At 43.3% G+C, this 16,389-nt stretch overlaps 1 protein-coding gene across 1 annotated transcript in view; it reads left to right on the forward strand.

The window, feature by feature from the left end:
• The window catches only part of akap12b (A kinase (PRKA) anchor protein 12b), a 62,841-nt gene that overhangs the window by 15,945 nt on the left and 30,507 nt on the right, over positions 1-16,389 (forward strand). The window lies entirely within an intron of this gene.

The raw sequence follows: 16,389 nt of genomic DNA on the forward strand, positions 1-16,389 counted from the left end.
CTGTAATATTGTGGTGTGTGTGTGTGTGTGTGTGTGTGTGTGTGTGTGTGTGTGTGTGTGTGTGTGTGTGTGTGTGTGTGTGTGTGTGTGACGTGTGTCAGGGTAAGAATGGTGGTCCCTTATTGGCTGTTGATGGTGACGTAACTAAGGTACATTTCAAGGTTGGTATAAGGTCAATAACGGGTCTAAAGGATTTAGAACAGCAGTTGTAACAGCAGTTTACGAAAACTGAATACGTAAATATATGCAAATCCAACAATAACTACATTATAAAAACACTAAACAACACTCCTTTGAAACAGGTTGATGACTGCAAGTATTTGGGTTCATATATATCAGGGGTGGGCAATTATTTTTCCCAAGGGGCCAAATGAGAAACAGAAAATATTTTGGAGGGCCGGGCAAAAAGGCTGAACTTAATTATGCATAATATCAATTTTATTTCTATATAAATAGCAGTAAATGACATTGTTTTGCAAAGCAATGGTAAACTAAATGTGAAACTTGACTCAAATTATAGGCAGAGTGACTATTTTACATCATGATGATGTACAATAAGAGCACCCCTCACTTCACATGGGTGTGATTTTTTGCACTCTTGCAGGCTTGAGACGTTTCCTTTCCCAGTTGAAAACTATGTTTTTGTTTAAGTTACAAGTCCTGTAAATACTAGCATTTTCTTTTAACAATGAGAACATTAGAGGTAGCTCTCTTAATAGTTCCATTCGGAGGACACTGGAGGTGCCACTTTCACAATCCATGGTGCGCTGCTTACTATCGCAACCATTAAACAACGACGTTCTGAAAACAATAATAAGCCAACCAGTAATTGGTATTGTTGAGACTTGGCAGCCTGGCAGGCGCTGTATGTTGATGTGTGCACCTTCGTTCTGCCAGATTTACTTGTTGGTACAACGGTGTCGATCGACTCGTGTGCTGAAAACAGACGATCCACAAGCTCATGGCGCATCGCCCAAGCTGTCTGAACTTCAGAAGCATGCCACATTCTGGGCGCAACAACGCCATACGGCAGCATCTTAAAACATCTTAACTTTATTGGTGAGGCGGGTTAAATAAAGCAATGAAGCATAATGGGATTTAACTTGTCCTCCTGCAAGGAAGTTTGGTAATCAAAGCATGCGCCTGCGCCTACCGTGTTGTGGAGCTGCATGCTTCATGGCTATTTGCATTCACCGACGTAGTCAACAATAAATCCAAAAAGCCGACATTTTCGCATATGAGGGGGGTGAAGGAAGAAAGACAGGTTCTCAATCACACGCAATTCATGTGCACAGTTGACGTGCAGATTGTGTGAACTGTGAGAATGCATGGGCTTCAAAATAAAAGCGATGCGGTTTTAGTCCACCCATAAGGTAATTAGAAAGTATGTTTTATTTTCGGATAATGGGATTATCAAGTAATCTTTCACGGGCCGGTCAGAGTCAGCCGGCGGGCCGTATTTGGCCCGCGGGCCGTACAATGCCCAGGTCTGATATATATCTTCTTCCCAAAATAACTTTCAAACTAGGAAGGGTATGGCCTAGTCAGCCTGCAATGACATGCATAACATTTGGTCATCCCAGCTTAATAAGATGTTAAAAGTAAAAATATTTAGGACGACCGTTGAGCCGATTCTACTCTATGGCTCCGAGACATGGACACTTTCAAAGAAATTAGAGAAACGGCACTTACAACGCCTTCTAATGAGAGCGCAAAATCTGTCTTGGAAGAGCCACCCATCGACTAATCTAATATAAGGCAACCTTCCCCGTGTTTCTTCACTAGTCCGATCCAGAAGAACACAGTTTACCGGCCACTGCTACAGAGCTGACAATGAAGTTATATCTTCCCTTCTTCTCTGGAATCCTGCCTCAAAGCAGACCAGAGGTCCCTGATGTCATCGCTAGGGACACATGCATCAGTAAGCAGGAACTGGGGATGGCAATGAAGGACCGGAAAGTCTAGCGTGGCATTGTGCAATCCATGATCTCGACCGCGGTCGAAAAATGATGATGATGACATTAGTTAGTAGCAGTACTTGCGTGCTCTACTTGCGCACGAGTAGGCAATGTATGGCCTACTTGGCCGCAAGTTGGCACCTCGACAGAGTGAATTTCTAGTTATGATTATTTTCTACACATTGGCAGATTTTGGCAAACTCTCTTCTCATATTGTTCGGGAATGTAATATAGTTTCAATTTGTGAGACTACCAACTTCTCTAGCGGGATACTCTTTAATTTCTTATTTAAAGATGGAGTGCCATGATTTTTTCCACCCTAAAACATGGTCATCAGTCTTGTTGTTATATAAGGAAGAAGAAGTTTTTCTAAAAAGTGTACAGTATTTGTAAAAATGTCGTTTTTATGTGGGCACCCCCACCAGTTCATTAAGTATGCCTGGTGGGTGGTGATGGGTGGTGATCCACCTGAACTTAAGCTGCACCCACAGCTGTAGTTGTATGATACAGGGGGAGGGGCTGATAATGTGATTTCACTATATTACTGTTTTTTTCTTTGGCACGTTTGACTGTCAAGGGTTCATTCTCCAGGAAGAAACCCTAAATACAAAGGGAATACATCATTGCACATAAAAACGTCTCCAGGGTGTCTAATGAAGTAGTCACCTCATAGACACATGAAAAACTGGAAAAAATTGTGGCACTCCATCTTTAAGGTGCCATTCATTGTTTATTTGTTCTTTTTTTTATATTCTTCTTCTCTTTTTTTTTGCCAAACCATGCTGCTGCCACTTTGTTAAGCAGAATAGTGAGACTGCAGATAGGAGGAGAATAACATTGGTGAGGTGGGTGGAGTTTGGGGAAATGAGATCTTCTCTCACAGCTGATTTCTTTCACATGCCTCCTGTAAGTGTATTAAGGAGAGCACCTCAAGCCAAATGGCAACATGTGAGGAAAAGGTCTGTTAGCGTGGCATGACTAACCATTTGTCTGGTACGCTGCATCCCTTTCCCTCCTTGTTTGTTGGGACCCAAATTGAATCACAACAAACTGGCAGGTAAACGTCTGCCCCTAATTTATCCAATGTCTTCTGGTGATGTGTTGTGCAAGGCCGGGTGTGCAACTGCGTTGAACAGAGAGCCATTCCAAGCATATCCATGTCTGTGTGGATTGGTTTTTGTTTCCTTATAAGGAAAAGATCAAACTGACATATTATGTTTATTGTGTTTATATATTACACAGCTGTCTGTTACTGAAGGCAGATGAAAGGTACAATAATGGAGTGTATTGCCACTGTGTGACACAGATGATCAGAGCACCCATGTTTGTTATATCTGTAGATTAACCAGACATTCTGTTTGGTTCTGTAGCTAAATGGTAACACCAGAGGTGTCAGGAGATTCATGACAAAAGGACTAGCAATTGGATGGGGGATGGTGGTTTATTATTTCAACCCAGTGTAGAGGTCAAGCTCTGACCAGCGTGACCCAAATTATGATGATCCAGGCCTGTTGGGGGTGTGTGGGGTGGGGGTGGGGGGTCTTCCTATAACCAAGCTGTTGTTGTTGTTTGTCTTTGTTTGGCTGTTCAACATGGGGGGCCTGTAGTGTAGCAGCCGTTCAGATGAAGGGACAAGGGATTGAAAAATAGACAAATCGTGTGAGGTATATAGACATGAGGTTAAAAGGTGAGGGTTAGGGAATGATGGATTAATTTAGGGTTCAACAAATCCTGGTATACGACCCGTTGTCCTAAAATAGCTCCAAGCAGGTGTGTACACACACTTGCATACCTGTAGGTCTCTCTCCCTCTCTCTTCCACAGTCCACGCATGCACGTTAGCTTGATTCTTGGTTTATTTCTACCCTGTTAATGTTTTAGTTATCTAATTCGTTTTTGATGTCACTGGCTCTCTTGTTATGTGGACCAGTCACCAGAAGGAAATCTCTAATTATTGTAGAGATAGACTTTAATTGTTCCCACCGGGGTATTACAGTTGTCATGGGAGTGCTGCTGTTATGAAACACAGGACAGATAAGGATATAAGATACAGTATATTAACAATATTATTAACGGATAGACAGATGCATACATTAAAATGTACATAAACAATCTCTACCCGGCCAGTAGTACTAGTGAGTGTAACAATGAACAGTCAAACAAGAGTGCATAATGAGAAATATACAATCTATACACTGTAGTATATGGCCATAGCCTAGTGGTGTATGGCCTGTGTGTGTATGTGTGAGTTCATGCAATGCATGTGCGTGTGTGTTTGTATGAGTGTGTAAGTAAGGTACCGGTATATATTTCCGTATTATAACAGTCGGTCATGGGTCTGGCAGTTCAACCGGCTACTTTTGGTACGTTGAGTTTTGTCCCATATTACGTTGAGTTTTGCCCCATATTTTGACCACTAGGGAGCCCAGAGTCATTGAGAAAGTTGTGCCATTTCCTTTCTCCATCGGCCCCCAAACGTAGCGTTTCTGATGCCTCATGGATGCAACTCTGCTATCTCAATGGCCCTGGAATTGTATACCGCTTGCCTGGATCCAGACCATTTCTGGCTTGGACAAACTGTGCTCTTTCTGGTTGTGTATGCAGCTTTTATATAAATATATGTGTAATCAATGACACAGACGACACGATATGTAGACAGTTGTTTATTTTCTGAACATGATGCCGCTGTAAAACAGCAATGACAGTCAATACAGACTGCATATACGGAGTACCTTTCTTCAAAGCGGTGCATTGATGAGAGATGTGCAATAAGTGTCAAGCACAACAAGTGTCAATCACACACAACATTCCGTCAGATGTCGGTTGGACTAGTATGTAGTTCAGCATTTTTATTGGGGGACGAGGGAATAACTGAATAGTGACTACAGGCCTGGCTATGTTTGGGGGTACAGGTGCCTTTCATGTAGCATAGGAAAAGGCAAATGTCCAAAGGCCCTTTTGGCAAAGGGAGCCCTTTTCCTAGTATTGTAGTAGTAGACAGTAGTAGTAGTAGTAGGTAGTAGTAGTAGGTGTGTGTGTGTGTGTGTGTGTGTGTGTGTGTGTGTGTGTGTGTGTGTGTGTGTGTGTGTGTGTGTGTGTGTGTGTGTGTGTGTGTGTGTGTGTGTGTGTGTGTGTGTGTGTGTGTGTGTGTGTGTGTGTGTGTGTGTGTGTGTGTGTGTGTGTGCGTGCGTGCGTGCGTGCGTGCGTGTCGGGCTGTCACAGATGATAAGGACCACAATCTAACCACAGTAAAATGGTTTTAACAGTAGTTGCCTTAGCAAGCCTCTGAAGAGACGCCAAAGCAGTCCAAGTAAAAGGCAAAGGAGTCATGAACATGACCATGAGTTAAAGACAGAGGCCTGGGCCACGGCTGAGCGGTTCAGGCTCCTAGGCTGGTAATCCAGCCTGGCGGCGTGCTGTGGGTTCGAGTCCCGAGCCTGATGGCCCTTGCCGCATGCCTTCCCCCCATCTCTCTCCCCCTTTCCTATCACATTACTGCAAAAGGCAAAAAAGCCAGAAAAAAATAATAATAATAAAAATAAAAAATAATCCTAATGTCCATCCTAATGAAATATTGAGGGCTGAGGTAATGTTTGGTGAGGTTAATTGAGTAACCTCAAATAGGTTGCTGATTCTAACCTTTGCAACAGCAGACCAACAGCATGGCATATTACCAACCTCCTCTGGAGGGCCACAAAGATGTAATGTTCATTTATTATCAGATCTCTCTGTCTCCCTCCCTCCCTCCTTCTCTCTCTCTCTCTCCCTCTCTCTCTCGCTCTCTCATGATATTATTTTTGTAGTCCTCCCTTAGTATTCTTATTCTTAAAGCCTCACTATATAACTTCTTCTTTATGAATACATTTACATTTTGTCCAATATGTATGGTAAAGTATATATATACTGTATATATTTTTTTTGTAAGATATTTTTGGGGATTTCTTTTAATTGATAATTGTACAATAGCTAGACAGGAAATGGGGAGAGAGATGGGGGGGAAGACACACAGCAAAGTTATTTCGGGATCGGGACTCGAACCCATGACACACTGTCATGCTGGATTACCAGCCAAGGCGCCTGGACCGCTAAGCCGGCCCAACCCTATGGTAGAGTACATTAAATACAAAGAATACAACAACGTACTGTATACAATTGGGGTGGTTGTATTTACAGCTCGGGCTGTTTTGTAAACGATATAAAACTTTCCTTCGTCCATATTGCAGTTATGTTAAGAGCGGTAGAGCTCCGGACACCCAGAGAAAGCTGCGTGTATTGTAGGCTAAATGCATAATGTGGCATTGTGGCATAATCATTCAGTAGGCAGGCAAGGGCATAATCAACTAGCTGATGTTTTTCTTTCTTTTCATTACAAATCATTACAATTCATTCATTACGATTTTACATAGTCCTACTAATATTCTCATATCCTCTTCTGCCAGAAGTAGGCTACAAAGTATACATAAGCATGAGATGAATAGTTTGCAGATCTTAAAACGAGGGGCGGCATGATGCATTGTGAATTTATGAGTTTGACTTTGGAGATTGAATATACAGTATATTCGCTGGTGCGCAACAGATGTCAGATAATTGCTCGTTTAGATTGATTCCACCTGCTGCACAGCACAGCGCTAAACATTGCACATAGGCTATACAAAAATATAAAAAAGAGCAATTGGAAACAGTGAAAACAGGCCGTTTATAGAGGAATATGGACAGTAAACAATGTGTTTATCCTACCTGGGGGCTCTCAATGCAAAGCCGTTTTGAAGTTACACAAAGAATGTTTAATTTCCACCCAAGAAGAGAAGCACTTTGATGATCGAGGTCCATGCGTGCTGTGTGCAGTGTGCAGTGTGCACTGTGCAGTGTGCAGTGTGCACTGTGCAGTGTGCACTGCAGTCAGACCTGCCTGAGAGGAATGGACAGACAGACAGCGCGGTGGCTGTGCTGCTTATCTTGTATAGCCTATATACTAATCTATTCTACACTACACCATTTAATAGTAACAATAATGTAGAAGATCATCCGTTTTTTTTCTTCTCTTTCCAGATTGGTAATCACCATAATTTAGGCTATATCTGTTCTCCGAAAACAGCTCATCTACAAGCTCACTGCATGGCTGCAGATCGGCTATTTTCGGAGAAGAGATTTATAGACATTAGGCCTATTTGCAAATATAAAATAGCTGTGAGTGATACTGGAGATGGAAAGCCTGGTGACGTGAGGTTAGTTTGGAGGGGGCGAGCGGACTATTGCGTCACCGTTTCAGCAAATAGGTGGCATTCTCTGTACACACGGAGATGACAAAGTCCAAAACTCCAAACTTTCCCACTCTGGAAGGTGGTTTCAAAATGAGCCGGTTAAGTCCCCCAAAACGCCGTCTCTGTGTGACAAAATGGGCAGATCGGCTAAATACTTGCCCGAGTAACACAGAATACGTCCTCGTCTGGACAGCACCTTAGTCTCCCTGCTCTGACATTTAGATTGTGTCAAAGGTCATGTCTAACCTAGACACAGGATCTGACGAATTTTGACCTGATGGCGTAGATTAAATGTATCCCCCAAGCAAGCAAGTGCAACAGTAAAATCACACCTGTGTGAAGTGAGTGGTGCAACTCATCCAGATCCCCAGAAACGCGGCCAGGGTGCTGGCCCGGTTCTGGCGAGCCACCCCGTGTCCGAAACGGTTGAGAAATGATAGTTACTGTGTGGGGGTCCCCAGGTGGGAACTTTACTGTACTGTCACTGTACTGTACTGTAACACCCCAAATCATCATATATACAGTTAATACGTATGTGTGTGTGTGTGTGTGTGTGTGTGTGTGTGTGTGTGTGTGTGTGTGTGTGTGTGTGTGTGTGTGTTAGGCTGCGCAACAGTGAACCGTGGATGTGAAAACAAACCAAAAGCTATTTTCGTGCTCGGACGGACACAGGCAGCCAGCCAGCCAGCCAGGGACAGCCACAGCCAGAGACACACATACGTAGCACAGCCGAATACCAGGTTCAAATCCGGGGTAGAAGAGGAAAGTTCCATAGTGCTCCGTTAAGTGTCTCATACTTTCTCTTTCTCTTACACACTCCCATTTTCTCTCTGTTACCTTTGCTGCTCTGACGTTTTGCTGGTCAGTTAGGAGAATTAGAGAGAGTTCAGTGGCTATGTTCTCAGGGAGCTTAATATTCAGGCACTAATCTTATAATGCTTTGATTGGAATACCTAATCTTCATGTAAACACCGAGATCGGCGTAGAGTTACCCAATTGAGCTCTATCTGATAACATCTTCCTTCTGATCGAAAGAGATAGTGTGGTGGGCTACACTTTCTGACAATCTGTTACTGAGCCACAACCACAAATCTGACTGATATTACATGTGTGTATATACTTTGTGCCCATGTAAATTTGAGTCAGGCTTTGATTATGGCGATTACGTCTCGCCTTCTACCTACATAAAGTAGCCATTAGTAGAAGCAGCACAAACGTAATGTCAAAACAAAAGGATTTAATCTGGATTGATGAAATGATCTATTTACTATATGTATATGTATGGGTATTTTACACTTTGTACTCTGTCTCCCTCGCCAAAAACAACTGATTCCATTAATTTTGGCCAACAGCATGGTCGTATCTAGTCTAAATTGGGCCTAAATGAGTTAAATAATGTTTGGTGTGAGTGAGGCTCCAGTGACTATCTGTGAATGCATCTTAAAATAGATACAGATACAGATTTTCTTAAACAGATACTGGATAGAGTAGAGTGAAACTCATTTGTCTTCCACTGATACTTCAAAACGGCTTTGATCTGCTGTACTGTCTTATAGTGTTGGTCTGTTTACTGGGAGTATACATGCATGTTTCATGTGTTGAGGGTGCACTTCTCTTACTTTATTGAGGGCTACATACTAAAGATTATTTATGGAATAAAATCAGAAAGCTACTTATTGTTCAGTATTATCGGGGTAAAAACACGACTGTTGTTTTTGCCAGATTTAGCTAAAGCTCCAAATGTTCCCACATTGAGACAGTTAAGGTCAGCTAGAAACAACAAGCTCAGCCTAACATGGTTTTAATATGGTAGAGTTGTATTAGATTAGGTTCATGGTTTCGAAGAAGGTTTCCAGTAATTAAGCCCATCCAAAGTGCTGGCTGACCGTGTTCTAACTCACTGTTTCCTAAACAATGGGTTCAGACTCAGAGAATGGAGTAAAACTCATGAGTAGATATCCCCTCTTCATATTTCCAACATCAACAACAAAAGAATGAAGAAATAAGAACTTAACTAATTTACAGCCAAAATTGCCATAAAGTGGCTGAAAAGGAATTCACGGATCGCCATCTGTTCACTTCAATGTTAAACCGTCTTAGCTTGAAATCCATTTTACCCTCAAACTGCGAGTCAGGAAGTGAAAAGGCAATGTAACATGTCCCGTGAATGTTATTTAATTCACCCAAAACATACATTTTGTAACCGAGGATATATCGTTTAGAGAAATGAGCCGCAAATCAAGCTTGTTTTTGTCCAAAAAGAAGAATCCAAGATAAAAAACTGCATTCACATAGAATTTTCATTTCATTTTTTGTTTTGTCGTACCTCACCCGTAGTGTTACGAGTGCATACAGAATACAGTTGTGAACCGTAATCAATTGATATTAAATAAGACGTGAAAAGGTGATCTCGGCAAGGTGGGCATTTTGACCAGAAGGCGTCAAAAGGCGATCCATACACTTGCTCCTATGGACACACATCCCAGCACCTGAGTGGAGGTATCAGCTTCTGTAGACAGTGAGAGTGTTCTCCGGGGGTCTTGTTATGCTTTGATCTTTGGTATGTAGTGAATGTAGGGGTCAGGGATAATAGACTGGCAGGGGTGAAGAGACATGACGAGAGACAGAGGGAGCAGGAGACAGATATGGCAACTGAAGCTTGTTTCTCACTTGATGCTAAATTCCCCCCGATTTTAAGCCCGATCTCAGATGATGTGTACAACTTGTCCTCTTTTGTAAAATGGCTCATGGTCCCTTGATTTTGCTGACTAATCAAACATGCTTGATTTCAATGACTGAAAAGCTATTGAGACACTCGTCAATTCTACCTTTGTAACCCTAAGTTCACTAACTATATATATATATATATATATATATATGTGTGTATTGTGTATAGGCTATATGACTTGGAACAGTTACCAAATCTGCAAGCATGAGCCCTGAAATTGTTCTTTACTTCTCCTTAGATTTTCTTTTTTTAACTTATTGTCTGTAAATGAAAATTGATGATGATGGAGCATCATATGCTCCATCATCAACAACATAAAGAACATAATAATGACATAAAGTAACAGCTGATATAATACATCTGACAAAATGACATCTGCCACGGAGGACCATCTGACATCTGGCATGAAAGAACATCTGACATAAAATAACATCATCTGACATGCAAGGAACATAAATGCCCTTTTATGCCTCATGTAAAGCACTTTGAATTGCCTTGTGCAAAATGTGCTATAAAAATGAATTTGCCTTGCCTCGCCGTGAAAAACCCACGACAGACTGTTATGGATTCTATAACATTCGCATCTTCTTGCTCTTTGCTCTGTGTTTTAGTTTACACCCTATCTTTCCTCTCTATCTCCACAAATCTTCTTTCACCTCCTCTCACTCCTTCTCACCTTTCCATCTTTATGTCTTCTCCTCCCTCCCTTGTGTCTCCCCCTGTCGTATTTTTCCCCACTCTGGGACTCTATCCACACCTTGGAGGTCGAAGGGCGGGAGGTTAACTGTCGTGAACAAACTACGACCCCACAGGGAGTTTTTAAACCTGTTGTGTGTGTGTGTGTGTGTGTGTGTGTGGGGGGATTGGAGGTTAGGGCTGTGCTAAAAAGAAGCAGAAGACATTATGAATTAATAACCAGCTTCTGCCGTACATCTCCAGAATTGTGCTCTGAACTGTAAATATCTGTGTCTATCTGTATTTAATGTGTGTGGAAACAACAGGATGTGTCCAGGTGACTCTAGTGTAGCCTTAGCCTACTACAAATGGACCCTTTTATAACAATAAACTCTTGAGACTGTACAAATGGACTGTTATGGGTCCATTTGGTTGTACCCTCGCCGACCTCCGCGCAGAATACCGCGGACCCCCACGGAGGTCGGTGCGGATGTCTGTGATAGTCTGCCTGGGGGTCCGTGGATAAGGGGAGTCCCCGCGGTCCACGGAGGTCGGCGCGGTAGTCTACGATGCGTGACGTCATGACGTTCACGTTGATGCGGGCGTCAATTTCCACATGGCTAGAATGCACAGCACGTTCGTTCTATAAACCGTAGGTCTGATAGGCTGCAGCAGAGCAGCCCCCAAACGGTAGCAGATCTACCGTTCATGTCATGAACGTACCGATACCGTTTTATAGCCCAATTCTTTCCCAAAGACCCCCACGGAGGTTGGCGTGGTGGTCCCCGCGGAGGTCGGTGCGGGGGTCGGTGATAGTCTGCGTTGGGGTCTGCGGATAAGGGGGGTCCCCAGTCCCCACGGAGGTCAGCGTGGGGGTCCGCGGTAGTCTGCGATGCGTGTCGTCATGCCGTTCATGTTGATGCGTGTAACTGAGAATGCCTATGTCTGTAGGGGTTGTCAGTAGGATGTGTTGAGAAGGCCTTGTGGCCTTATATGATTTAGGGGACTTGTATCTTGCCTTAGGCGTTGGGGGAGGGAGCTGGTGAACTAGTCAATAGCAGCCCAATGATTTAGGTACCTCCTTGATATATGACTACTTACTTACAATATGAGATACTTAGTAGTATAAGATATTTACCTTTGTTATATATATTTCAGTGCTTCTGAGCACCACACTTTATAGGGAGACATGACGTCATGCCATGCCATCCACCGTTTCCGTGACAACAATGCGCATGGTTTATTTTCCACATGCCTGGTTGCTGGCTTCAATTTCCACATGGCTAGTATATGTTGTGACTCTTCTTTATGGCGTGCAGACTATGGGATGTTATAGGTTGTTGCTGGAGACAAGGCAGCCAATCAGCAATCGGAAGTACTTGTCAGTATGGTTGCCAGTGTTGGCAACTGTCGTGACAGAAAAAAGCTAACCATACTCCAAAAACCAGCCAAGCAACTGTGAGGAAAAAAACAATTCAAGTTTGGCTGGAAATAAGCGGACTTGGCAACCACTACTACCCACAGACTACTGGTGTCGGTCTGGTCGTGCAAGTTTCATAGCCATTCTATGACCAGCTTTGCAGCTGGTAAAAATGTTCAGTCAAGCCAAATGGTGCCAACCATTACTGCATTGAAGGTGCAGTAACCTGACGGTGACACTTCACTGTTGCCATGCAAAGTTTCCATATAAAAACTGTGTACATTTTTTATTTTGGCTGTCATATATGCTCAGATACACTGACTATTTTAAGCAGCATCTCACTGATCAGTATTGTTAAAGATGACCCCCCCCCCCATCCCCACATAAGCGATTAAAAAAAGCAAAATAGAAAATCTACAAGCTCAAAGCGCTTTTTCATCATGATACCTGAGCTTGTAGATCAGCTAGTATCTCTACTTTTGCGTGACAAATTGGGCATTCATTTGTGATTCTTTGCCAAGAATCACACAGATGAACGCTTTAATATATTCAGACACTGGGACTGATGTCACACCTATGTGAAAGGTCTAATCAGGTCTGACCAAACTCTCTCTGACTCTGTCTAGCTTTGAAGTTCATTTCGGGACAGTGTTCAACTTCTCTCACCCTGTTATATATAATCGTTGGAATGCTGTAAGGAGGAATAAAGAATTGACATATGTACATAAATGAAAATAATGACGCACCAATGCGCTCGAATTAGATGACAAACAGATGAGTAAGTATAAATAAATAAAATGTACTTACTTACAAACAGATGACAAGTAGGCACATTGTTTTTCCTGCTGTTGTTTTGTTCTGCAGCTGAATATATGTGGCTCCGTCTTTGCACACTTATAGCATTCCTGTTCTGTCTTTCAAGGTCAACTCGGCTGTATAATTTCAAACCTTTTTTGTGTCCGAAGTAGAGTAAAAATGCACATTTGGCAGTGGTACTTTGACGTACTCTGGAAATTTACGAATGGAATGTTGAGCACAGTGCAGTCAAGGCTGAGAGCTGATGACAACTCACTGGATGATTTACATTAAAAATGTAGTCAGTTACAGATTACAAACTATCTGCATGTAATTGCAATCAGAGTTAAGTCTGTTTGCTTTGAGTAACCTTTGGATTACTTCATTCTATTCTATTGATTTTTGAGTAATCCAAAATGCTTGAAGTAATAAGATTAATAGTATTTATGCTGCTGATTTGTGATTACTGAATGTAACCTTCCCAACTGTACAGTTTATATGACGATGGAGCCTTCATTTCAATAGTTTTATTGACAAGGACCTTTTTTCCTAAGGAAAATGTATTTTATGAATTGAGCATCCAATCTGTCTATCTAATGGAGAAATGTCTAGTGTTAAACATGGAATGATGTTATGCTCTACCAGTAGCAGTGCAGTGTTGCTGCTGTCACACTGCAGTGTGTCTATGTAGGTGGTGCTTCCCCTCCTAGATGTACCTGAGTTTGGTTCCCAGTGTCAGTTCACTCTCCATCAGGTGGAGTGCCTGGCGCAGTGCAGCCAGCTTTGTGCTTCTCTCCCTGACCTTGTCGCATGGAAAGAATCACACCCGTGTGAACTGAGTGGTGCAACTCTCCTCCTCTCTCTCTCATTAGCAGTGTAGCACTATCTCTCTCTCTGTTTCTGGCACAACAGCGCCCCTACTGGTACTCATTAAAGTCACAAACATACATAGTCACATAGGTTAACACGGACATTGCTGTTCCTTGGAGTGGTTGCACCACTCAAAAACATTGAACACAATGTACAAACTGTAATTGTCAACCTGCTCAATCAAGAGCCACAGAATGTTTCCACATAGTTTTCACCTTAGCGTCTGACCGTGCTTGCATACCGTATATGTTGGCTATTCTTGTGCTATTTCAGTGTATTTGTGTGTGTGTGTGTACAGTTTCTGAGACCCAAGTTCTTGTGAGAATGTTTCAGTTCTCTTTTGGAGAACTACACTATATATGTTGGGTGATTCGTTAAAGGCAAGAGATCAGAATCCTTGTGCGTGTGCATGCATGCACGATTGCACGCCTGTGCATGCATCTGTGAGGGAGAGGGTGTCTTTTTTACCAGTGGCTTGAAAAGCATTGGTCTATGAATACCCATGAAAATTTCGACATGCTAGTCATACTGACGCGTAGTTCTGATTGGCTGCCTTTCTACGCAACCCATAGAGGCCATCGGCGAAACGGTCGCGTGCGTGGCCATGATGCCTCAGCAAAGCAAAGCAGAGCACACCGGAGCACACCCGCTGATTTAACAGTAACACATTCGGACCCCCACGCAGACTACCGCGGGGACCCCCGTTGGACCCGCCGATCCGCGGACCCCTGCGATTTTGACACATGACAGATGTTCTTTGTACCTACCAAGCCAACGTCAACACTACAGCCGACAGCTGTGCGTTGAGGCGTGACATATAATGGCTTGGAGAATGTGCTATACCTGAGAGTGACAACCAAATGGACCCATAACAGTCCATTTGTAGTTCCATCAGAGTTTATTGTTATAAAAGGGTCCTTTGGTTCCATTTGTAGTAGGCTAAGGCTACACTGTCAGTTACAGAGTCACCTCGACGGATCCTGTTGTTGTTAATGCTACTCATCTAAGCTTAATGGCAAAGGAAATGCATCTCATTTCCATTTGTATACGGATGTGCATGTGGTAGTCTTCATATCTGATGTACATACAGCTCATTTCATCTCCCAGGCATCTCTCAGAAAGAAAGTTATGCTCAGGATTTGACTGTGCACTGTTGTTCCAATTCTCCCATCCTTCTAAGTAACACAATGGATGATACAGAGTAAAAGCTTCAAATGGTAAATAAGTGGTAAATGGTGCCATTTATGTAGCGCCTTTATCCAAGGCACTTTACATTTGGTTCCATTTGTGCTCTATTCGGGGTTAAATGAATGCTGAGGATTGTACTGTGTACATGTGGTGTATCACTCTGAGGATAAGAGAGGAGCCATCAGGCCATGCGTAGCACCCGGGTGAGAATCTAGCAACAGCATTTTTAGCACCCATCGGACGGTGTGATATTTTGATGTGGCGAAGGGGTTCAAGAGAGGGCGTGAAAGAAACCCTGGCCTGGGGTGAGGGGAAGGCAGGCCAGGGTTTGGGGGGGTGTGTGTGTGTGGGGGTGGGGTGGGGGGGGGGGGGGGGGGTGGGTCAGTTTCCCCGATCTGTGGAATTTAGTGGAGAGGGCAAGGAATGCTGGGAATGCTAGTCATGAGGTAGGCCAGAGGAGGGTGGGGTCACTGGAGGTTGTTAGGTCAGCTGCTGGCTCACACCCAAAGCTGATCAGGGCTGAGGGTCTTTACGGAACATAATATGACACTATACCATCTCACACTGGGTGAAGCAAGCTAAACACCTAATGGTACAAAACCAGTAGCAGGGAATTGCTATGCTAATCATTACTCAATTTCAGTCACTACTCCATGCTCACCAATAGGGTGCATGTAGCCTTTTCCAAATGTTTGGACATACATGACACGCAAACACTTTGCAGTCTCTATCATTTCATTCTCCTGCGTAAGCCCTCTTCATTCTCTCTTTCCTTGCCTCTTTCTCCTAGAGATAAAAAAGATGCACGCACGCGCACACACACACACACACACACACAATCCTCTCGTCTTTGTTCATTGCTGTATTCCTACCAAACGGTTACATCAACACGCTGGCAAGAACTGATAAATAGTGGCCAGTGTCCTCCCACCTCTCTCTCTCTCTCTCTGTCTCACTGTGTCTCTCATCCTCCACGACTCTCCCCTGTGGTATCATTTTTCAGGGCTTTCCTGGAGAAGCCTCAGCCTCTGGGAATGGTGCCTGAGCGTCGTCCATTAGTTAGATTAGCCACTCCACGGGGAGGCTCAGTTTCACTCTCCCCCCGGCCCAGACGGACAAAGCCCTGGCCTGGCCCACATTGTAATATTGTCAGGACGAGCTGGGCTTTGCCAAAAGAGCTCCTGTCAGTTTGGCTGATAAGGACACAGACGGAGGGATGGGCTGTGTCTGCTAGGCTTGTTTGAAGGCTGTTAGGATGTGTTGTGAAAGTGGGGAACCATTTTCAACGTTAAACGTTTGTTATGTTCTCTCCATGTTCACAATGGTTTCCGAGTGCTCTGGTTTCCTCTCACACCAAAAAAGACACATGTATACTCTTGCCAGTGCCCTTCAACATATGGAAAAACGCCTATTGCGACATGTTGCTTGTACATCTGCTATTTTCACTCATTTAAGTGGTTGAATATAAAGGACGAACTCTCCCACATGAGTCAAT

The sequence above is a fragment of the Protomyctophum parallelum genome (assembly GCF_964188405.1).
Source record: "Protomyctophum parallelum genome assembly, chromosome: 19".
NCBI classification, from domain to species: domain Eukaryota; kingdom Metazoa; phylum Chordata; class Actinopteri; order Myctophiformes; family Myctophidae; genus Protomyctophum; species Protomyctophum parallelum.